General features: G+C 46.7%; 1 pseudogene; it reads left to right on the top strand.

The window, feature by feature from the left end:
• Positions 1–6,125: 6,125 nt before the first annotated feature.
• LOC134569285 (zinc finger protein 106-like) lies at positions 6,126–24,703 on the top strand (annotated as a pseudogene).
• The last annotated feature ends 497 nt before the right edge of the window (positions 24,704–25,200 follow it).

Here is a 25,200-nt window from a genome sequence, read left to right as displayed (position 1 = left end):
CGGCAGGGGAATGTGCGGCGGCCCCTAGGTATGGTCGGCAGGGGCGGCCCACTAGTAGAGACGGGAGGAGTCGTAGCCCCAGGGGTTCCAGGGTGCCACGTGGTGGTAGAGGTCAGCGGGAGGCTTCGGTACAGAGCAGGCGCTCCCGGGGTCGTGACGGGAGGGGTATTGATGTCCGTTACACCCTACCCAGGACTTCTTCTCCTTGTCCTAGGTCTCGGAGCCGTTCCGCCTCCTCGCAGGCTGGTCACCGGGTGGGCTCCCCGGTCGGCGAGTCAGCAGCGGAAGTTCCTCTTCCTGGATGTCGGGCGATCCGCACTGCAGCCCCCGCTGTCCCGGTTTCGGGGGGCTTGGCCGGTGAGTCCAGTGGGTCACTACACTCTAACGCATTAATTACTACACTCCAGGCACTACTCCACTCATTGGGGGCGGGGGGTGACACTAGCGGCATTGGTCAGGTGTGGGCTCCGGGCGTTGGGGCTACGGGCTCTCGGGTTGGGAACTCCACAGGGCCTAGTTCGGGCGGGGATATGGTGTTGCCGCAGGACGTAGGGGAGATTGGGGGCGAGAGGGCTGAGTTGACAGGGGGCATTCCCGACGCGGCTAGACAGCACGCGTATGTGTCGTTTGCGGGCCCGTTTGGGGTCCATTTGAAGCAGGAAGTGAAGGATAAGATATGGAAGGGGGAGTTTTGTGAGATCTTCTCCCTCCTCCCCTTGGAGGACTTTATAGACCTCAAGGAGGAGGATAAGAAGGACGAGAAGAAGGAGGAGGAGGAGAAGAGGAAGCGGTATCGCAAGATTCCGAAATCCTTCGGGAATTGGCTGAGGGCCTTTTGCGTGCTGGCTAGCGTGCTCGGCGAGAAATCGCCGGGGTTATGCTCATCGCTGTTTTGTTATTTGGATGGCATTTGGGAAGCGTATCGGACTTACGGAGGGTTGGCGTGGTGGCGGTACGATGAGCAGTTTAGGCAGCGGCTGGCGGCTAACCCGGGTATGCGGTGGGACCAAATGGACCTGCCGCTCTGGATGAAGTTAATGATGGCGCAAAAGGCGCAGCCCTTTCAGAACTCGGCCGGCGCTATGGGGCAGTCCGCCTCGTCGGCCGCCTTACCAAAGGGCTTATGTTGGCTCTATAATGAGGGCCAATGCAAATGGGGGACCACCTGTCGCTTCAAGCACGAGTGCTCCGGCTGCGGAGGCGCTCATGGGCTCAACCGCTGCTTCAAGAAAGGGAAGTCCGGTGGCGCCGGTGCTGCGGCCGCGGCCGGTGGAGGGGGAGCATCCGCTTCCCCTGGGCTTAACCCCAGTGAGGCTAAGCGCGATGGAGCCATGGCTAAGCCGCTACGATAACAGGGCGGATGCCGCTGTGCTCCGGGCGGGTTTTGAGAAGGGGTTTTTCATTCCGTTTCAGGAGCGGGAGGGGGGGATCGGGAAGGCTGCGCAACCTGAAGTCTGTGGCTGACTTCCCGGACGTGGTTAGGGAGAAGCTGGGCAAGGAAGTCGGGCTAGGCCGCATGGCGGGCCCATTCACAGTGCCTCCGCTGGACGGCCTGCGGATTTCCCCACTCGGGGTGGTTCCCAAAAAGGAGCCGGGTAAATTTAGGCTCATTCATCATCGCTCGTACCATAAGGGAGAGTCGGTGAATGACGGTATTCATAAGGACTTGTGCTCGGTGTCTTATGCGTCTTTCGACCGGGCGGTCGATTTGGTCCGGCGGGCCGGGCGTGGGGCTCTGATGGCGAAGGTGGATATTGAGGCCGCGTTTCGGCTGCTGCCGGTCCACCGGGACTGTCATCACCTGCTGGGGTGTTTCTTCGAAGGGGACTACTTCGTGGACTTGTGCCTGCCCATGGGTTGTTCCATCTCGTGCTCCTATTTTGAGAAATTTAGCACTTTTCTCGAATGGGTGGTACGGGTGGAAGCAGGGAATCGTTTTATTGTACATTATTTAGATGATTTTCTGTGCGTGGGGCCGGCTGATTCCTTGGAATGCCTGCGCCTGCTGCGGACGGTTGAGTGGGTGGCGGGCCACTTCGGGGTTCCGCTGGCGGCGGACAAAACTGAAGGCCCGACCACGTGTCTGAGTTTCCTGGGTCTGGAGATTGACTCTGGGTTGGGTGAATGCAGGCTGCCTCGGGATAAGCTGGACAGGCTTCGAGGGGCGGTGGCCGCTGTGGCGGGGGCGCGCAAGGTTACTCTGCGGCAGCTCCAGTCTTTGATTGGGTTGCTCAATTTTGCGTGTCGGGTAATCCCGATGGGAAGGGTTTTCAGTCGCAGCCTGTCAGCTGCTACTGCGGGGGTTCGGTCTCCGCACCATTTCATCCGGGTGTCGGCGGCCATGAAGGAGGACTTGGGCATTTGGGATGCCTTCTTGCGGGATTTTAATGGGACAGTGTTGTTCAGGCAGGAGGGCCAGTCATCGGCCGAGCTTGAGCTTTTCACGGATGCTTCGGGCAGTGTGGGTTTTGGGGCCTACTTTGGTGGCTGTTGGTGTGCGGAGAGGTGGCCGGACTCTTGGGGTTCGAGCCCTCTTATGCGCAACTTGGCTTTCCTTGAGTTATTCCCGTTAGTGGTTGCGATGGCACTATGGGGCGACAGGCTGCGTAATCGGAAAGTGGTCTTTTTCTCGGATAACATGGCGGTGGTTCACGCGGTGAATCGTCAGTCTGCGGCCTCAAGGCCGGTGGTTAGGCTGCTTAGACGATTGGTATTGCTGTGTATGTCTCGGAACGTTGTTTTTCGCGCGCGGCATGTTCCCGGTTATTTGAATGAGGTGGCTGATGCTCTGTCTCGTTTTCAGTGGTCCCGATTCTGGCTGGTGGCGCCGGGGGCTTCGAAGGACGGGCAGGCTTGCCCGGACGAGATTTGGCAGCTGGGAACATCCTGCTTGGAGGACTTGTGAAGGCTTCTCTGGCACCGGCCACTTGGGCCTCGTACAGTAAGGTTTGGGGCCTGTGGGAGCGGTCGCTGGACGGGCTGGCCATGGACAGCGGGGAGGCCCTGCGGGATGCTTTCCTGTGGTACACTTGTCAGTTGCTGGCAAAAAGGGCGTCGCCTGCCATGGTGGACAGGTCCATGGCGGCGATGGCGTTTTGGTTCAGATGGCATGGGAAGGAGGACTTTACTAAGACCTTCATTATCAGGCAGGCCCTGAAGGGCTATCGCAAGGGACGCAGGTCGCCGGATACCAGGCGCCCGGTGTCGGTTCGACTACTGGGGGATTTGGTGGGTTTGTTGCCTGAAATCTGTTTCGATGGGTTCGAGGCTTCTCTGTTCAAGGTGGCGTTTATTTTGGCGTTTTTTGGGGCATTCCGAATTGGGGAATTGGTGAGCGCTAATAAGATGGTGCAAGGGGGCTTGCAATTTTCGGGGGTTCGTGTCTTGGATGGGAAGGTGGTGGTGCACCTTGGCAGCTCCAAAACGGATGTCCGCGGCGTGGGTCGGGACGTGGCACTGGGGGCCTTGCCGGGCTCGGCTTTGTGCCCGTTGGCTGCTACGGCAGAGTACCTGGCACGGAGGCCAGTGATGGGGGGTTCCTTGTTGGTGCATGCCGACGGATCCTCCCTCTCTCGGTTTCAGTTCACGAAAGTTTTTCGGTTGGGCTTGGGCAAGTTAGGGCTTCATGCTGAACGATTTGGAACACACTCGTTCCGTATTGAGGCTGCCACGGAGGCGGCTCGGTTGGGATTGGGGGACGAGGTGGTGAAACGGATCGGGAGGTGGGAATCAGTAAGATTCCGTTCCTATGTCCGATTGGGTCTGTTGGAATAATGAGTTTGGGGACCGTTTTATGCAAAAAAAAAAAAACTGGATATATGCTGGGGATGAGCGACTTGTAACTGGCTGTACTGTAACGGTTCTCTGTGTTATTTGGGCTGGGGTGGGGGTCTCTGTCGGACTTCCCTCATCATTTGTTTTTTCCCCCCAGGGTGTGAGGCATGGATCGTGGGCCATTCGTTTGTCTTCTGGGCCGAGAGGAGGGCCGCAGCTCGAGCGCAAGGCCAGCAGCTGGGTTTTCCGAGGGGCCAGTTGGCAGTTCGCTGGTTTGGGTATCGGGGTTTCTGCTGGGGGGATGTTTGTGGTAAACTGTTTGGGATGCTGGCGGCGGGATACACGCCGGACTTACTGGTCCTGCATATTGGGGGTAATGACCTGGGCCTTACGCCGCAACGACGGCTGGTGAAGTGGATGAAGCAGGACATCAATAAGTTGAGGGGCCTGCTTCCGGGGGTCATGTTGGTGTGGTCGGAGATTGTCCCGAGGCGCCGGTGGCGGCACGCTCGGGATCCGGTAGCTATGGATAGGTGCAGGAAGAAGGTAAATAGCTTGATGGCAAGCTTTGTGCGGAAGGTTGGGGGTGTGGTAGTACGGCACCTTGAGCTGGAGGAAGGGTTGCCAGGATACTACCGCTCGGATGGTGTTCACCTCTCGGAGGTGGGTTTGGACCTGCTCAACTTGGGTTGGCAGGATGGTATCCGGATGGCTCTGTTTCTTCGGGGTGGCGGAGTTCAGACAGCTTAAGGGGTCAAGGTCTGAGCTTGTGGCGGGACGGGGAGCCGAAGGAGAGGAAATAGGCTCCCCTGGATGAACGTGAGGTGGAATAACAGATTGTGGTCATCGGTGGTTGAGAGGTTTCGAGTCCTGGAGGTGACTCAGAACCTGGTGGGGCAGGGGTATCCGGGTATACCCCTGCCGTGGTTAATGGTTGGTTGGCACTTTGGAATGTTGGTGTATGTTATAAATATGTTATAAATATGTATAGGTGTTATTATATGGGGGTCATTGCCTTTTGTATGGTAGCCGAAGGAACAGGATGCGAGGGGGCGGAGTATGGGGGGCAATGACCCATGTTTAATATGTTAATTTATTATTATTGTTATTATTATTATTATTATTATTATTATCATTATTATTATAATTATTGGTTAATAAAGCTGTGGACAAATTTCCCCATAATACTTAGTGTCCGTGTGTTATTGGGTTAGGTTATGGGGGTGGTTTGTCCTGGATTCCGACTGCCCAAATGGCGACTATACACCTGTCATGTGCAGGAATTGTGCACTTTAAATAGTAGAATACTTATGCTATTCTAGTGAATTGGACTGGCTGCTTAACACATCATTTAGTATCGTTTGGTCACATTTAAAGCTGTAAATGTATTTAACATTTTATTTAAATAAGCCTTTAATAATTTCAGTTTAAAAGTTATCAGAGATCCTGTATAGTTACAATTTTATTTAGCCCTGATTTATCTTACATATATATTATTTTTAATTATTTTATAAATATTTATTTTTGCAGAGCATTTAGAGAAGCAAAGGGTGTATAACCACCTGTTGCCCTTTTTTCTAGGAGGGTAGTATAATTTCAACTCTGTTTAGGAAAAAATATGAGCTAGTTAGCATATGTTATATAAAATATATGCTGTTTTGTACTGCACTGAATGTATTTAAAAGCCATGTCTTTCTCTTTATGGCTGTATGTAATAATGTTGTTCATAATTTGGAATATAAAACAACGAGTTCTCAATTCCTTGGAATGTTTACATGTCCAGGGACGGACTGACAGTGGCCTGGGCCCCCGGGCAAAATTAGGACCTGGGCCCCCGGCAGACCAATATATATGCGCTACGGAATCTGTTGGCGCTATATAAAGGGCAATAATAATAATATGCTGGTATATAAGATGGTGTATGTGGGGGGCGGGGCCTGACCGTGGAGCCGAGAGGACGCAACTCTCAACAGCTCCGGTCAGGACCCACACAAAAAACGATGAAAAGCGACAAAAACGGCAATCGAATGGCAGATAAAGGCCACCAGGCGAAGGAGGACACCGGGACTATCTCCACGATACCCTCCAAGCGACTACCGCCCAGGTGTACGACCGACACCCTGGCGCGGCCTCCCAGCATGGCGGGCGCAGGAGAGAGTGACACTCTCCTGCCGCCGAAAGCGGCGGGAAATCTGCCACCGAACCCCCGTTCCCCCCCCCCGTGGGACCGGAGGGGGTTATCCCGGTCCCCTCCTGCTATCAGCCCCCAGTCAGACTGGGGCAAGGAGATAGGCGGCACCGAGCTGACAATCTCAACGGCTAAGATGGCGGCCACGATAACACACGCGGTAATGGCCCCCCACGAGGACCAAACTGCAAGAGCCTTTGAGCGCTTCTGGGCACAGTTCTGGGCCAAGCTTGCAGCACGGACGCAGAAACGTACAGGGAAAGAGGCATCACGGCAGACCACAGCAACACCTGCACAGAGCCACAGGCCGGCTCTACAACCCACACAGAGATCTACTCCAGAGCCTGCAAGACGATACACACAGAGGCCTGTGCAGCAGCCGGCACCCAAACCTACACAGCAGCTTGCACCCAAACCTGCGCAGCAGCTTGCACCCAAACCTGCGCAGCAGCTTGCACCCAAACCTGCGCAGCAGCTTGCACCCAAACCTGCGCAGCAGCTTGCACCCAAACCTGCCCAGCAGCTTGCACCCAAACCTGCCCAGCAGCTTGCACCCAAACCTGCCCAGCAGCTTGCACCCAAACCTGCCCAGCAGCTTGCACCCAAACCTGCCCAGCAGCTTGCACCCAAACCTGCACAGCAGCCTGCACCCAAACCTGCACAGCAGCCTGCACCCAAACCTGCACAGCAGCCTGCACCCAAACCTGCACAGCAGCCTGCACCCAAACCTGCACCCAAACCTGGACAGGAGCCTGCACCCAAACCTGGACAGCAGCCTGCAAAGCGGCCTGCACAGCGGCCTGCACCCAAGCCTGCACAGCGGCCTGCACCCAAGCCTGCACAGCGGCCTGCACCCAAGCCTGCACCCAAGCCTGCACAGCGGCCTGCACCCAAGCCTGCACAGCGGCCTGCACCCAAGCCTGCACAGCGGCCTGCACCCAAGCCTGCACAGCGGCCTGCACCCAAGCCTGCACAGCGATTTGGCCCTTTATGCACGGTATTTGGGCATACTGTGTGTTATTGGGCTGCCCCAGGATTATGGGCCCTCTCATCAGCCCATACGAAACTTAAACCCCATGGCGTTTGAACTGTGTTTGTGGCATCTGAGCGCTGTTTGGATATGTTGAGCGCTCAGATCCAAGCCATCTGGGGATGGGTTGAATGTGGGGGTTCTGTTTAGTATAACAGGAGTTATGTATTTTTATGTCTTTTGGTGGTTCTGGTAACATGTGCTTAATGGAGGCTGTGTTTGTCCCTGGATAAAATTAAATCAGCTTCTCCATTGTCTCCAGGATAGAGGATTCTGTGGAACTAGTTTGAGCTGGAAAAGCCATGCTTCCAGAAGGGCAAATGCACATTTGTACTAACTTTTGAACCCCTGGTCCAATTCGTATGATTTTTGAGTATGTTGTTCCCCCGAATGGATTGATTGTGTATATGTATATGTATTTTTATGCGAATGTGATGTATATTTTGGGAGTTATGAATGTTGTGTAAAAACTGTATTTTCCCTACCTATGATAATTGTATTTTCCTGTGTGTACAGATAATTAGTTTACAGGTAGAGGGGAGGGCTATGTGTGGGATGTAACTATTGTGTGATTGGTTAATGTACGTTACTGTGTGTGTCCCTCCCCTTCATGGGAGCACCTAATATAAAGGGCTGCAAGCTAGCAGCCAGAGAGTTCTATTTTTACCCTCAACTTGAGTCCTGTCTCTTATTGAGGAATCTGCTACAAGGGATTGCTATGCTAGGCATATTCCCTTGCTATAATCACTGAGCTCTTGTAAGGGCTTGTTCCTGCTTTGTTCTGAAGGGAGATAGCTGCAGCCTGCGGTGCTTATGGTGTCTGGTGGAGTGCTTGGAGTCCTCTGGAAGCGCTAGGAGCATCTTTCAACGGAGGTACCCAGTCGGGGTGCCAGTTGATCCGTTACATTATTGATCACAAGTCACATATTATGTTCGATCCCTTTGTTGATATACACATTCCTGCTGTAACATACACCCAACATGGCCGAAATCCATACACACACTGGGAAGAGAGAGCAAATCTAGGGGGTGTGCCAATCCCAGCATGCCTTGCACACTTACTACAGGAGCTGGTTAGGGACAAACTATGCATTATGCAAAGCTCCCCTAGAGGGGACTGCTGGTATTCATAATACTGAGTATCTATAAACTGATAATAAACATGTTGCTGTATAATAATACTGAGTATCTATACGCTGATAATAAACATGTCACTCTCTATAATAACACTGAGAATCTACACGCTGAAAATAAACATATCGTTCTGTATAATAATACTCAGTATCTATATATTGATAATAAACATGTCGCTCTGTATAATAACACTGAGTATCTATACACTGATAATAAACATGTTGTTCTGTATAATAATACGGAGTATCTATACACTGATAATAAACATGTTGCTCTGTATAATACTGATTATCTATATGCTGATGTGACGAGAGCAATCTCGTCACATTGCATTGGAGAAGCCTGGATGCCCGCCTGCTGCCTTTGGACTATGGACCAGACTGTAAAAGACTTTATTTTTCCCTGCAGAATGGCTTATTCGTGCCTTTCTGCCAGGGCATTTGGTAGATTTTATCTACCGAACAAACTACCGAAGGCGCGACCACCTGGGAGCTGGAGTGTGCCGCCAATTTACCTCCCTGAAGCTGCGGTTAACAGCAGCTTAAATGACTACTGCAGGGTGGTCTTTGTTCGTTTGCCAAACACGTGGCGGCGGCGGCCATTCTAAAAGTCCCATACGTCCAGCGGTGTTCAGTGCTTAAACTATAACTAAAAACGGACACTTATTTGCAAGAACACCGCTGAGCCGCCCGCCGCCTAGTTCTAATTCGTACAGATTTAACGAATACATGTCCATTCGGTATTTTATTTATGTGAATGTATTAACCCAGATAGCTATGCCTATTCGTGTAATTAAAGACTTTGGCTCCATGGCAATTGAACTGTGTGTATAGGATCTGAGCGCTATTCGGTAGTTTTGTGCGCTCAGATCCCAGCTATATGGAGATATGTGAAATGTCTGTTTCATGTATAAAATGTGACTTTGTGTATTTTAAAGTATTTTGCTGTCTTTGTGTCCCCACGTGTATAATGGAGTCTTGCCTCTGTCCTGGGACATAATTGGATTACTTCTCAATTATCTCCCGGATAGAGGGAGGAGATCAGGATGCATTGTGGGGATGTTTTGCTTCTGTGTGTCTGAATGTGATACATGTCTGTCTCTTGTCACAGTCACCCATCTGGTCCCCTAGGGGAGTGTCCACCAGGTGGATGATCTGCATAAATACTGGGTGGGTAGCCCTGAATAAACCAGACCACTGCTTGACCCTCAACACAGAGCCTTGTCTCATTCTTGGGGGGGATTTACTGTATGCTGCTAGAGACTGATTGCCAGGAGTGTAAGCCGCTTGGGTGCTTTTCCTGTTCGTCTGCCTGCAGCTATTCGTTAGGTTCCGGTTCGGGAGTTTGGATTGCTATTTTGTATGCAGTTCGGGAGTTTGGAGCCTTCACTTGGTATTCAGTTTGGGAGTTTGGTGTTCTGCAATAGCTGTGCCTGTATTTCTGGAAGGGGAAGATCTACTAAACGGCGGTTTAACCCTTTTATGCTTGGGTGTGCCGTTACAGCTGATAATAAAAATGTTGCTCTGTATAATAATACTGAGTATCTATACACTAATAATAAATATGTTGCTCTGTATAATAATACTGAGTATCTATACACTGATATTATACAGCGACGTGTTTATTATCAGCGTATAGATACTCACGATTATTACACAGATTGACATGCTTAATAATACTGATTATCTATGCACTGATAATAAACATGTTGCTCTGTATAATAATACTGAGTATCTATACACTGATATTATACAGCGACGTGTTTATTATCAGCGTATAGATACTCACGATTATTACACAGATTGACATGCTTAATAATACTGAGTATCTATACACCAATTATAAACATGTCGCTCTGTATAATACTGAGTATCTATACGCTGATAATAATACTGAGTATTTACACGCTGATAATGAAAATGTCGCTCTATATAATAATACGGAGTATCTATACGCTGATAATAAACATGTCGCTCTCTTAATAATAATACTGAGTATCTATACGCTGATAATAAACACGTCGCTCTGTATAATAATGCTGAGTATCTATTAACTGATAATAAACATGTCGCTCTGTATAATAATGCTGAGTATCTATACACTGATAATAAACATGTCACTCTGTATAATAATACTGAGTATCTAAACACTGATAATATACAGCGACGTGTTTATTATCAGCGTATACATACTCAGCATTATTATACAGAGCAACATGTTTAATAATACTGAGTACCTATACACTGAGAATTAACTTGTTTCTCTGTATAATAATACAGAGTATCTATACGCTGATAATAAACATGTCGCTCTGTATAATAATACTGATTATCTACACCAAGCATGTCAAACTCAAAGTCTAGCATGGGCCACATAAACAAAGTTTAAGTTTATGTGGGCCGCAAAAAAAAACCTACTTAAATTTTCAGAGAAACAGTTTTATTTTTATACAGCACCCCCTTTAATAAATCCAAGCCCCCCATATACTAAATCCCTGTCCTCCCCATATACTAACATCCAGTCCTTCCCCCCCCCCCCCCCTCTACTAAATCCCAGCACCCCCCTCTAGCCAACAAGCAGACTCAACTTACATTGCCGCTGCCAGTATGCAACTCCGGAGTCCGGCCTCAGAATGTAACGTGGCGTGCCTCCGTGCACCTCCAGGTACTCCACTGTCCAGCCGCGGCCATCAAAACACTGACCTACACACACACAGACACACTCACTGACAGACATACACACACACACACACACTGACATACACACACTACAGAAGTAGTTATGGTAGGGTGTGGAACTGCACTCTGTGCCTTTAAGTAGTATGTAGCTGGGTGCAACTCGGCCCCAGAGTCACGAAGTCCTTGCACCCTTTTCCCTTCCATATGTACCTCCTGATGATGACCTTGCCGGTTATCTGAGGCGGCCTCAATGGGGTTCACCTCATGCAGTGTTCCCAGCGGTTCTTCTCTGGGAGGGACGGTTTTGGGTGCTTTATACGGCTCTGCTTGTATGCAGTGTACGGCTGCTCTGTGGCTTGGTGCTGCATTATTCCAGCTGGGCCTGGGTCGGTTGCGTGGACAGTCCCGCTGGATATGCCCTTGTTGGTTGCAGGTGTGGCAACGAATTGGGGGACGTGCCAGGTATCTGGGGTTGTAAGTGTTTTGGCTTACCCCGGGTCGTGGCTGGATCGTGGAGGTCATAGCTGGTATTGTTGGTCTAGGGTGATATCCGGTTTGATTTTGAGTGCGCTGGTCTCTCTGGGTGTCTATGAACTCGTCCGCCAGCTTGGCTTCCCCTTGCAGGGTTTGGGGCTTGCGGTCTCTGACCCAGTTCTATAGGTGGGCAGGTATCCCCTCGAAGAACTGTTCCATAACCATTAACTGGAACAGGTCCTCCATGGTGTTAACTTGGGTGGCTGCTAACCACCCCTTTGCAGCTCGTTGCAGACGGTGGGCCCATTTTACGTGCGTGTCTTTTGTGGGCTTTTTAATGTCCCGAAACTTTAGCTGGTATGCCTCTGAGGTGATCGCACACCGAGCTAAAATGGCTTGTTTCACCTTGCCATAGTCTGTGCTGTCCTCATCTGCCACTGCTCAGTACGCCTCTACTGCACGACCGGATAATCTCCCTGCTAGTAGCGGTACCCGATCAGCCTCACTGATTTTGTGTAGTTGGCACAACCTTTCGAAGTCCTGTAAGTAGTCATCTAGACCACCATCAGCTTCGGAATAGCTCTTAAAAGCTTGGTATGGGATTTTAACTCTCCCTGGAATTGTTAACAGGCGTCGTGGCTCTTTCTCCTGCTTGCTGGTTCATCTGCGCCCTTCGGAGCATGATGTATTGCTGCACATCTGCGAAAATCATGCTGACCATCTCTTCAAATGGTGGGGTTGGAAGTAGAGCCACCCTGCTCCGGTATTCCTTCTCAAATTTGTTTGGCTCCTCCTCCCTTGGAGGTGCTGCAGCAGCTGCTGCTCTGTCTCCTTCCATCAGTTCTGCGATTAATATAGCCTTTGCCTTGTTGCTGGTTATTGCTCCTCTTGCCTCCAGTAGTTCTTTCAATGTGCTTCGGTTTAAAAGTGCATAATCCGTTCCCATTCACCGCCCGTTCGTGGGTTTCCACGTGTTCCGGTTTTATCCGAATGAGCTAACTCACAAATTGCTGCTTCTTTTCCTCTGTTCGTTTGAATTTCTGCTGAACGTTGCTTTGCTGGGTAGTTTAAATCCCACCGCTGCCACCAACTGTAGCGGAGTAGTAGCGTAGTTACAATCCTTTTCTCCAAAGAACTAGACGACACATAGCTTAGAGGTTTAAACCTTGGCATCTCACCAGGCTGACTCACACTCTTTATTATTACAGCTTCCTTTAAGCACAGACCTCCGCAGGGGGGCCTGCATTCCACACAATACACTTCCCTTAGTCTCTGGGCAGCAGGGTGTTGGGTTACAGATAGCCATCTCCCACCTTAGGAGATACCAAGCAGTACACAGGAATACACTTTACATCATATTACATTCAGGGGGATTACACTTTAAGTGGCTGGTTTGGCCACAGATAGGAATAGCAATGCAGTAATAGCAAGGTTTATACAAGGACATTCTGTCAGTGGCTAGGTTTGCCACACTGATAATATACATGTCGCTCTGTATACTAATACTGAGTATCTATACACTGATAATAAACATGTCGCTCTGTATAATATTCCTGAGTATCTATACACTGATAATAAACACATCGCTCTGTATAATGATACTGATTATCTATACGCTGATAATAAACATGTCGCGCTGTATAATAATACTGAGTATCTATACGCTGATAATAAACACATCACTCTGTATAATAATACTGAGTATCTATACGCTGATAATAAACATGTCGCTCTGTATAATAATACTGAGTATCTATACGCTGATAATAAACACATCGCTCTGTATAATAATACTGAGTATCTATACGCTGATAATAAACATGTCGCGCTGTATAATAATACTGAGTATCTATATGCTGATAATAAACATGTCGCTTTGTATAATAATACGGAGTATCTATACACTGATAATAAACATGTCGCTCTTTAGAATAATACGGAGTATCTATATGCTGATAATAAGCATGTCGCTCTGTATAATAATACTGAGTATCTATACGCTGATAATAAACATGTCACTCTGTATAATAATACCGAGTATCTATATGCTGATAATAAACATGTCGCTCTGTATAATAATGCGGAGTATCTATACGCTGATAATAAACATGTCGCTCTGTATAATAATACAGAGTATCTATACACTGATAATAAACATGTCGCTCTGTATAATAATACGGAGTATCTATATGCTGATAATAAACATGTGGCTCTGTATAATAAACCTGAGTATCTATACACCTATAATAAACATGTCGCTCTGTATAATAATACTGAGTATCTATACGCTGATAATAAACATGTCGCTCTGTATAATAATACCGAGTATCTATATGCTGATAATAAACATGTCGCTCTGTATAATAATACCGAGTATCTATACGCTGATAATAAACATGTCGCTCTGTATAATAATACCGAGTATCTATACACTGATAATAAACATGTCGCTCTGTATAATAATAAGGAGTATCTATATGCTGATAATAAACATGTGGCTCTGTATAATAAACCTGAGTATCTATACACCTATAATAAACATGTCGCTCTGTATAATAATACTGAGTATCTATACGCTGATAAAAAACATGTCGCTCTGTATAATAATACCGAGTATCTATACACTGATAATAAACATGTCGCTCTGTATAATAATACTGAGTATCTATACAGTGATAATAAATGTCGCTCTGTATAATAATACCGAGTACCTGTTATGTTTGATGATAGCTGACTTACAATAACATACCGTCTATTAATCAGCCAGGATTTATTGATCACAAGTCACATATTATGTTCGATCCCTTTGTTGATATACACATTCCTGCTGTAACATACACCCAAAATGGCCGAACTCCATTCACACACTGGGAAGAGAGAGCAAATCTAGGGGGTGTATCCAACCCAGCATGCCTTGCACACTTACTACAGGAGCTGGTTAGTGACAAACTGTGCATTGTGCAAAGCTCCCTTAGAGGGGACTGCTGGTATACACCACAGTATCCACATAATAATACTGAGTATCTATACACTGATAATAAACATGTCGCTCTGTATAATAATACTGAGTATCTATACGCTGATAATAAACATGTCGCTCTGTATAATAATGCTAAGTATCTATACGCTGATAATAAACATGTCGCTCTGTATAATAATACTGAGTATCTATACGCTGATAATAAACATGTCGCTCCGTATAATAATACTGAGTATCTATACGCTGATAATAAACATGTTGCTTTGTATAATAATACCGAGTATCTGTACGGTGATTATAAACATGTCGCTCTATAAAATAATACCGAGTATCTATACGCTGATAATAAACATGTCGCTCTGTATAATACTGAGTATCTATACGCTGATAATAAACATGTCGCTCTGTATAATTATACGGAGTATCTATACGCTGATAATAAGCATGTCGCTCTGTATAATAATACTGAGTATCTATACGCTGATAATAAGCATGTCGCTCTGTATGATAATACTGAGTATCTATACGCTGATAATAAACATGTCGCTCTGTATAATAATGCTGAGTATCTATACACTGATAATAAACATGTCGCTCTGTATAATAATACCGAGTATCTATACGCTGATAATAAACATGTCGCTCTGTATAATACTGAGTATCTATACGCTGATAATAAACATGTCGCTCTGTATAATGATACGGAGTATCTATACGCTGATAATAAGCATGTCGCTCTGTATAATAATACTGAGTATCTATACGCTGATAATAAGCATGTCGCTCTGTATGATAATACTGAGTATCTATACGCTGATAATAAACATGTCGCTCTGTATAATAATACTGAGTATTTATACGCTGATAATAAACATGTGGCTCTGTATAATACCGTATATACTCGAGTATAAGCCGAGTTTTTTAGCACATTTTTTGTGCTAAAAAACCCCAACTCGGCTTATACTCGAGTCAATAGTCTGTATTATGGCAATTTGCATTGCCATAATACAGACAGGGGGAGAGGGGGGCTGGCAGAGCTGTAACTTACCTGTCCTGCAGCTCCTGCCAGCTCTCTCCTCCTCCGCGCCGTCCGTTCAGCACCTCGGTCAGCTCCCACTGTAAGTCTCGCGAGAGCCACGGCTCTCGCGAGACTTACACTGGGAGCTGAAAGTGTAAGTCTGAACTGCCAATGCCAATGCCACTGGACCACCAGGGAAGGAGAGCCCCCCTCCCTGCCATGTATCAAGCAGGGAGGGGGGACGAAAAAAAAATAATTAGTAATAATACAAAAAAAAAATTAAATAATACAATAATAATAATTAAATTAAATAAATAAAAATAATAATGAATAATAATAAAAAAATTAAATTAATAAAAATTAAAATAATAAAAAAAAACACCCACCAAGGCTCTGCAACACACACACACACACACACACACCACTAATACACACACACACTGCACTCATACGCTGCACTCATACACTTGCTGCACTCATACACACACGCTGAACTCATACACACACGCTGCACTCATACACACACGCTGCACTCATACACACACGCTGCACTCATACACACACGCTGCACTCATACACACACGCTGCACTCATACACACACGCTGCACTCATACACACACGCTGGCGTTTCTGGAGCTCTTCCCAATTTTGGTTGCATTAGAGGTATGGGGTTCCCTGCTGGTGGATAGGCGGGTGGTCTTCCATTGTGACAACTTGGGTGTAGTCCAGGCTATTAACCAGCTGTCTGCATCTTCCCCCCCCGTGGTTCGCTTGCTCCGGCGCCTAGTGCTGTGCTGTCTGGAGCTGAATGTGTATTGTAGGGCTGTGCACATCCCGGGTGTGCGTAATGTGATGGCCGATGCTCTCTCTCGTTCACAGTGGGACGTGTTTCGGGCCGTGGCTCCACAGGCCGAACTGGAGGGTGTCCCGTGTCCGACAGAGATGTGGTCCTTGGGTCTGGCAGACTGATGGAGTTGGTCCGTGGGTCGGTCACTGCGGCCACCTGGGACCGCTATAATAAGGTTTGGAGGGAATGGGAAGGGTGGGAGGGGGCCTACGGGGGCTTCCAGGACTCATCCTCTCGTCTGCAGGGTTTGGTTCGGCTCTTGGGGGACTGGGAGACCGCGGGATTGTCTCCCTCGGCCATTTCGGCACGCTTGTCAGGACTCAGCTTCCTGTTTAAGTTACGGGGTTGGGAGGACGCCACTAAGGCGTTCATTGTGCGGCAGGCACTAAAAGGCTTGAGACGGGGGAGGGTGTCTGTGCCGGACTCAAGGCGTCCTGTTTCCGGCACGCTCCTAACTGCTTTGTGTGCGGCGTTGCACGGGGTTTGCCATTCGGATTTCGAGGTTCGGCTGTTTCGCCTTGCCTTTTCCCTGGCATTCTTCGGCGCCATGCGGATTGGGGAGCTAGTATGCCCCAGCCGACAGCAGGTAGGGGGGGTGCTATTTGGTGACGTTTCGTGCGTCACTGATCAGATCTCGTTCCGGATTCGCCGCTCTAAGACGGATGTCTTGGGGAAGGGTAAGTGGGTCCGTTTGGGGGCTGTGCCGGGTTCCGGCATTTGTCCTGTGTGGTCCTTTGGGGAATATTGTGCTGTGCGCTCTTCTCCTGCGCTGCCTCTCCTGGTGCATGGGGATGGGAGTTTCCTTTCCCATTTCCAGTTTGTTAGAGTGTTTCGTTTGGGGCTGGAAGCAAAGGGGTTGGATTGCAGGGAGTTCGGGGGCCATTCCTTCCGTATTGGGGCGGCGACCGAGGCCTCTCGGCTAGGCATGCCAGCGCAGGTGGTTCAGAGGATTGGTAGGTGGGACTCAGGGCGCTATATTTCCTATGTTCGTCCGGCCGGTTTATTGACGTGATTTCTTTCCACAGTTTCTGTTCCCACCAGGATCTGGATCGTCGGACACTCTTATGTTTACTGGGCTGGGCAGCGGGCGGCGGTTCGGCCTGGAGGTTCGAGGTTGGGTTTCACAGCTTCCGAAGCGGAAGTTCGATGGCTCGGGGCGCAGGGTATGAGGTGGTCACGGCTCCTCCCCGAGTTGGTGCGGCTGTCTATGCTCCTGGGTGCGCCGAGTGTCCTAGTGATCCACCTGGGGGGGAATGATCTGGGTTCGGTGCCCATTTGGGATTTAATCTCGGCAGTGAAGCGGGACTTGGCCCGCATCTTGGTTTTGTTCCCGGGCGTGCGCTTAATCTGGTCTGAAGTTATCGCCCGTAACTATTGGCGTGGCGCCAGGAGTCAGAGTGCCATGGAGCGTTGCCGGCGCAAGTTGAACAGGCGGGTTTCCCAGTTTGTTTTGGGGGCTCAGGGACTCCCGGTCCGCCATAGGGTTTTTGAACGGGAGGCGGCTCATTTTTTTTTGTAGGGACGTTGTACATCTCACGGAGGTCGGGCTCGACCTTTTTAATCTCGCCCTGCAGGAGGCGGTGGAACAGGCCATGGGTGGTTTTGGTGGGGTTCCCCGCTGATTTAGGGGTAAAACAGCGGGTCTGGTGGCGGGGGTATGTCCTTGCCAATTAAGTTTGGTTATGTTAAGGATGGAATAAGTTCCTCATGTTTACAGGTCTCAGCCTCCCCTGCTTCAAAAGGTTTAACTTTAGGTTGCCTGAGGTCTCGTGCCCATCGAGCGTGGATAAGGCCGGCTGATGGCAGGCATTGGAATATGTTTTTATGACGGGGGGGAGGTGAGAGGCAGTGGTGTTTAGGAGCCACTGCAGGATTTTATTGGCAAGGACGGGGGGTTCTCTGTATAGCACTGTATGTTGAGTTGTATATATATATATATGTTATTTATGATTATTTGTTCTAACAATTTCGTTACAGAAAGAAGAGTTTAATATATGGAGTTATGGGTGTGTTATACAGTAATTTATTTATGTTATAATAAATGCTGTGGCCTGTTCATCCATACCACATTGTCTGTCGTTATTGGGGGGAGGTTGAATGGGTTTAATTATGTTTATGCTTCATCGTAATTCCCCACTACGTACATACAAGGCCCTGGGGAGATAGCGCAGCTAAGCGGACAAGGGCACATGTAGGAGTGTGGGGATAGATGCAGGGGAGGGTCTTTGATAGTGGGTGTATTGTGTGGGTGGGGTTAGGACTATGTGAGCTAGGAGGGGGGAGGTCTTACCTCAGTGCCACTTGGGATTCGGGCCAGTAAACAGCTTCCCGCCCGCCCACCCCGCGTAGGTTTAGTTAGTCACAGCGAGTCGGGGGTATGTCCTTGCCAATTAAGTTTGGTTATGTTAAGGATGGAATAAGTTCCTCATGTTTACAGGTCTCAGCCTCCCCTGCTTCAAAAGGTTTAACTTTAGGTTGCCTGAGGTCTCGTGCCCATCGAGCGTGGATAAGGTCGGCTGATGGCAGGCATTGGAATATGTTTTTATGACGGGGGGGAGGTGAGAGGCAGTGGTGTTTAGGAGCCACTGCAGGTTTTTATTGGCAACGACGGGGGGTTCTCTGTATAGCACTGTATGTTGAGTTGTATATATATATATATATATATATATATATGTTATTTATGATTATTTGTTCTAACAATTTCGTTACAGAAAGAAGAGTTTAATATATGGAGTTATGGGTGTGTTATACAGTAATTTATTTATGTTATAATAAATGCTGTGGCCTGTTCATCCATACCACGTTGTCTGTCGTTATTGGGGGGAGGTTGAATGGGTTTAATTATGTTTATGCTTCATCGTAATTCCCCACTACGTACATACATGTACAGATTGCGAAATAGCATCTTCCTGTGCTGGGCTTAGGGGGTATTGTTTTTGATAGGGAGGTTTGGCTCCGGGCAGGACATTGACTGGGGGCACAGAGAGTCTGCCTGTATCCGTCTTCCCTGTAGCCCAAAAGGAATCAAGGACTGAGGACAAGTCAATGGTAGGTTCTGGCACTTGGCTGGGCATAGTGAGAGTTGCCAGAACATTTGAAAGCGATATCATTTGTTTGTCCTCCAAAGGCACAGACAATGTTACTTTTCCAGTAGGGCTATACTGGATATTTGCACTAAGAGCAGACAGTATATCACTGCCTAGTAGATTAGCAGGGGCATGAGGGCTGACAAGTAGCCTTGTTACAAGGGCAGTAGAGTCGTGTAGCTTCAATTTCAGCTTGTGGGTAAAGGGAATGTCATTTTCAATACCATCCACCCCTACACATGATAATACATCATTAGATTTCTCATACCGGAACACATATTTTTTCCTGTAACATTGATTTAGCAGCGCCAGTGTCCAACAGGAAAGGGACTATTCGGTCCCCGGGTAGTGTAACATTGATAAGGGTGAGGGTCCTGCAGAGTCAGGGATATTTATAATATGTAGGGACACTGGTTTGCTAATTTCCTATTGGGGGGGGGGGAGGTGGTGGAGGTAGTTGGCTGTCTTGGGAGTTATCATTAGAATCCTGGGGTTTTCTATTTTTAGGAGAACACTTGCAGTTACGTTTAATGTGTCCTTTCCTGCCACATTTCCAGCAGTCTACCTGCCTTCTGTCTCCACCAGCTCTAGGGACAGTTACAGCCATTAGAGGTGTGCTCCTCTTTCTAGTATTTAGATTAGCTTCCACTCCCCTAGCCACCTTAACCAGATCACCATAGTTCTCCACTCAGGTCTAGCATTTTGGAGACCAGTCCTTATGGGTATGTGGATACCATCCATGAAGCAGTTAATAAGCAGTCTGGTTGAAGTGGTTTCAATATCTGTGTAACCCAATGCCTCCCAAGCCATCTGTAGTCTGGTGAAGAATGTTTCTACAGGTTCATCTTTTCCTTGTAATATATCTCCTAATTTATGGGCTAGTTCCTCTGTCTTTACTTTAGCCCATTCTCTCATTGCAGTGACATAGCATGCTCCAGATGCAGACTTGGTTCTAAACCATTCATCTGTTTGCATGTTGCTTTTTCTGAGGTTATCTTCATGGGCATCAGTATATTTAGCAATTATTCTAGCCCAAATGGGGCCATCTTTTAGTGCCACAATCTGTTTTAAATCCATCCAAGTACACTGGTAAGTAGCTTGAATTGTGGATAGAGACTGAACTAGAGCTAAGGGGGCCTTTTCAACATCTGCCAGCTGCTGTATTTTTGCCAGTTGTTCACTGGGTGTCCAGGGCTTATATTCTTCCCAGTATTGGATACCTGAGCTCAGCTGTCTGTTCTCATGGTATACGCTTTCAACTTTGGGTATCATGGGAGTAAAACATTGTGGAGCTAATGGCCCCACTGGGGTATCTATGGGGGCAACTAGGGGTTCACTTAAGTCTGGACTACCTGCCTGCTCTAATTAACCCATAGGTCTTACTGGGACTGCTAGGGAACCATATGAAGTCCCACTGCGTAATATTACTGGAAAGAGAGGTTTTGATCTCCGTAAAAGGGAAATCGCCTGGCCATTAGGGACCAAAAGAGTCCCTGCATTATCCTGGTAAAGGGGTGGGGTAACAAGATTTTTCCCAGGATCTTGCCTACTCTGGGACCCTAGAGGTCCAAAACATTGATAATACGGTACACCTTTCCTGGTGGTTTCTCTGCAACCAGATTTAGTTAATTCAACAGCAGTATCATGCCATTTTTGTGCAACTTCTACTAAGCTATTATCTTCTAACCAACCTCTGTAATTTGCCATAAATTCACTCCATATATGTGGGTCTAGAGTGCCCTCTGAGGGCATGCCAGCTTTCTTAAGAAACCTCTTAACATTCTTAATTATTGCTACTTGTCCTTTTTGATGCTTGACAATAGTCAAAGCCGTAAATCCTCCTTGGGTACTTTCAGAGCTACCCATCTTAAAACTTGTAAGGGTTAATTACTTCCTTACACAAGACAAACTGTACAATAACAGTGTATAAAACACTTATGACCAATGCAGTGGAATTTTCACAGTTTTGTCTTTGTTATTCTAAACACAGATCAGGAGATCTGCCCTTGGAGGATTCTAACTCAGTTATAAAACAAATGACAAGGCAAACAATAAAAACATAACTTACAACCCACAGTTATATTCCACTATCTCAAGATTCCTTTCACAAGACATAACATAGAAACATAGAAACATAGAATGTGACGGCAGATAAGAACCATTCGGCCCATCTAGTCTGCCCAGTTTTCTAAATACTTTCATTAGTCCCTGGCCTTATCTTATAGTTAGGATAGCCTTATGCCTATTCCACGCATGCTTAAACTCCTTTACTGTGTTAACCTCTACCACTTCAGCTGGAAGGCTATTCCATGCATCCACTACCCTCTCAGTAAAGTAATACTTTCTGATGTTATTTTTAAACCTTTGTCCCTCTAATTTAAGACTATGTCCTCTTGTTGTGGTAGTTTTTCTTCTTTTAAATATAGTCTCCTCCTTTACTGTGTTGATTCCCTTTATGTATTTAAATGTTTCTATCATATCCCCCCTGTCTCGTCTTTCCTCCATGCTATACATGTTAAGATCCTTTAACCTTTCCTGGTAAGTTTTATCCTGCAATCCATGAACCAGTTTAGTAGCCCTTCTTTGAACTCTCTCTAAGGTATCAATATCCTTCTGAAGATAGGGTGTACAGTACTGTGTACAGTACTCCAAGTGAGGTCTCACCAGTGTTCTGTACAATGGCATGAGCACTTCCCTCTTTCTACTGCTAATACCTCTCCCTATACAACCAAGCATTCTGCTAGCATTTCCTGCTGCTCTATTACATTGTCTGCCTACCTTTAAGTCATCAGAAATAATTACTCCTAAATCCCTTTCCTCAGATGTTGAGGTTAGGACTCTATCAAATATTCTGTACTCTGCCCTTGGGTTTTTACGTCCAAGATGCATTATCTTGCACTTATCCACATTAAATGTCAGTTGCCACAACTCTGACCATTTTTCTAGTTTACCTAAATCATTTTCCATTTGGCTTATGCCTCCTGGAACATCAACCCTGTTACATATCTTAGTATCATCTGCAAATATTGACCTTCTGCAATATCACTAATAAAAATATTAAAGAGAATGGGTCCAAGTACAGATCCCTGAGGTACCCCACTGGTGACAAGCCCAAGCTTCGAATATACTCCATTGACTACAACCCTCTGTTGCCTGTCACTCAGCCACTGCCTTACCCATTCAACAATATTGGAATCCAAACTCAAAGATTGTAGTTTGTTGATAAGCCTTCTATGTGCAACAGTGTCAAAAGCCTTACTGAAATCGAGGTAAGCGATGTCTACTGCACCACCCTGATCTATAATTTTAGTTACCCATATAACACAACTTCCACCTGAATATAACCATAATACCACAGAAAACAAGTTCTTTAGATCAGACGTTTTTAAGTCGTTCTTTACCCAGACAGACTAGTAGGACGTGGATCTGAGAGCGAAATTGATAAAGGTAGAAAAAAGTTTTTCTTACCTTCCTGTACAGTTGATTTCACTGTCAGAGGGACGTCCACCTGTACGCTAGTGTCCGAGTCTCTCAACCGTCAGATCACGGGGTCACAGCACCAAATTGTTGTGGATCCAAATAATGATCTTTGTTATATTCAGAGAAAGCACAAATTGTTGTTGCAAGTATACTTGGAGAAGCGAGAATTAGACACCAGACACGTGTTGGTGTTCAAAATAAGCCTCTGACGTTTTATTCATCAGCTGGGTTTTATACATTAAAAAGTAAATGCTTACGTGCAAATACTCTTAGAACAGTAATAGTAAGGGAGTACAGATAAGACATAGGGATGAGCGTCATGTACACATAACAAATAAGTTTCAAGGTAAGAGAGAACAAGATTAGAGTAGAGACATCTTAGGTGGGGGCTCTCTGCTCCCGGAACTTAGACATATATGGTCTTAAGTGTTGTTCAAGCATCAAGCATTTCCTGATTTCAAGTTAGCCAATTTTAATATAGGATATCATTATATGACACCTATAAGGTTTAGCCTTGGAATCAAGATAAATTATATCACACCACTAAGAGGTTTATGATGAAGTAACATCCACCAGTGAACTTGGCACAGGCTACATTGACGAAAGTATACAAGACATTGTTAATAACCAGGGAGCATCACTGCAGTCAAATAATTCCTCAGAAGTATCCTCTGATCCTGGAGATGATGAGGAACCCACAAAGGGACGTTTTGAAGGGCACAGCACTTCTATCAATGCCATTCAGATATTTTCTGACTTGCTATACACCTGTTCTGCAGACAAAACTGTCCATGCCTACAATATTGTGACCCGGCAATGCGTGGGCGTCTTTGAAGGGCACACATCAAACGTGAATTGTCTCCTTGTTACTCATACGCATGGGAAGTCTTCAATGCTTTTTACTGAATCTAGTGAACACACCGTACGATGTTATTGTCAAGACCCAGGAGTTTGTTGAGTAGCTGAATCTTGGTGAAAAAGTCCTGTGTCTACATGCATGCTGGAAAATCCTCTACGCAGGGCTTGCCAACGGGATCACGTGGTCACGTTTTCCCTTAAGAACAGCTTGACGTGTTCGAGTGTCATGGTCCTCGGGCAGTTAGCAGTTTGGCAACAGCACAAGAGGGCAGTCGTAGACTGCTTCTTGTAGGATCCTATGATTGTACTATCAGTGTCCGGGATGCTTGGAATGGTCTTCTGCTTCGTACGCTGGAAGGACATACTAAAACTGTTCTCTGTATGAAGGTTGTCAATGATCTCGTGTTCAGTAGATCCAGTGATCAGTCAGTCCATGCTCACAATATCCATACTGGAGAATTAATAAGAATTTATAAAGGTCACAACCATGCAGTTACAGTGGTTAATATCTTGGGGAAAGTCATGGTGACAGCCTGTTTGGATAAATTTGTTCGTGTTTATGAACTGCAGTCTCACGATCGTTTGCAAGTATATGGTGGACACTCAGATATGATTATGTGTATGGCAATTTACAAAAGCATGATTTATACTGGCTATTACGATGGCACTGTTCAAGCTGCGTCTGAACTTAATGCAGAATTACCACTGCTGGTGGCATGGATGCACACTTATTTTGGGTGTTTCCGAGCACCTCAAGCAACATCTACTCACTGATCACACCAATCCAAATTTCCCGACACTGAAATGCAGATGGAAAAACTGTGATGCTTTTTTCACAGCTCGAAGGAGCTCCAGACAGGATGCCGTGGGACACATAGAACGACATGCAGACGAACACAGACGATTGAACATGTAACCATCAAGCACATCGCCTCCCATATTGGGAAGTTTATTTTTCCACAAACATGAAGAGCTATTTTAGGCGTCTAGGCGTCTTTCGATTTCTGCGCACAACATTCTCGCAAACATGAAAAGAGTGAAACTCCAAAAAGTTACAACTTTAAATCACAGCACAAAAGCCACAGCTTGAAAACTTGAGCCCACTGGTAGTATTTTTTTATTAATAATAATATAATTTTTTGTAAGTATTGATAAACCAACATTGTTAAAAAATGAAAAAATATACAGGGAGTGCAGAATTATTAGGCAAATGAGTATTTTGACCACATCATCCTCTTTATGCATGTTGTCTTACTCCAAGCTGTATAGGCTCGAAAGCCTACTACCAATTAAGCATATTAGGTAATGTGCATCTCTGTAATGAGAAGGGGTGTGGTCTAATGACATCAACACCCTATATCAGGTGTGCATAATTATTAGGCAACTTCCTTTCCTTTGGCAAAATGGGTCAAAAGAAGGACTTGACAGGCTCAGAAAAGTCAAAAATAGTGAGATATCTTGCAGAGGGATGCAGCACTCTTAAAATTGCAAAGCTTCTGAAGCGTGATCATCGAACAATCAAGCGTTTCATTCAAAATAGTCAACAGGGCCCAAGAAGCGTGTGGAAAAACCAAGGCGCAAAATAACTGCCAATGAACTGAGAAAAGTCAAGCGTGCAGCTGCCAAGATGCCACTTGCCACCAGTTTGGCCA

This window comes from Pelobates fuscus, chromosome 7, assembly GCF_036172605.1.
Source record: "Pelobates fuscus isolate aPelFus1 chromosome 7, aPelFus1.pri, whole genome shotgun sequence".
Taxonomy (NCBI): Eukaryota; Metazoa; Chordata; class Amphibia; order Anura; family Pelobatidae; genus Pelobates; species Pelobates fuscus.
Note: the sequence above shows the minus strand (reverse complement) of the source record. Positions and strands in the feature narration are given on the sequence as shown.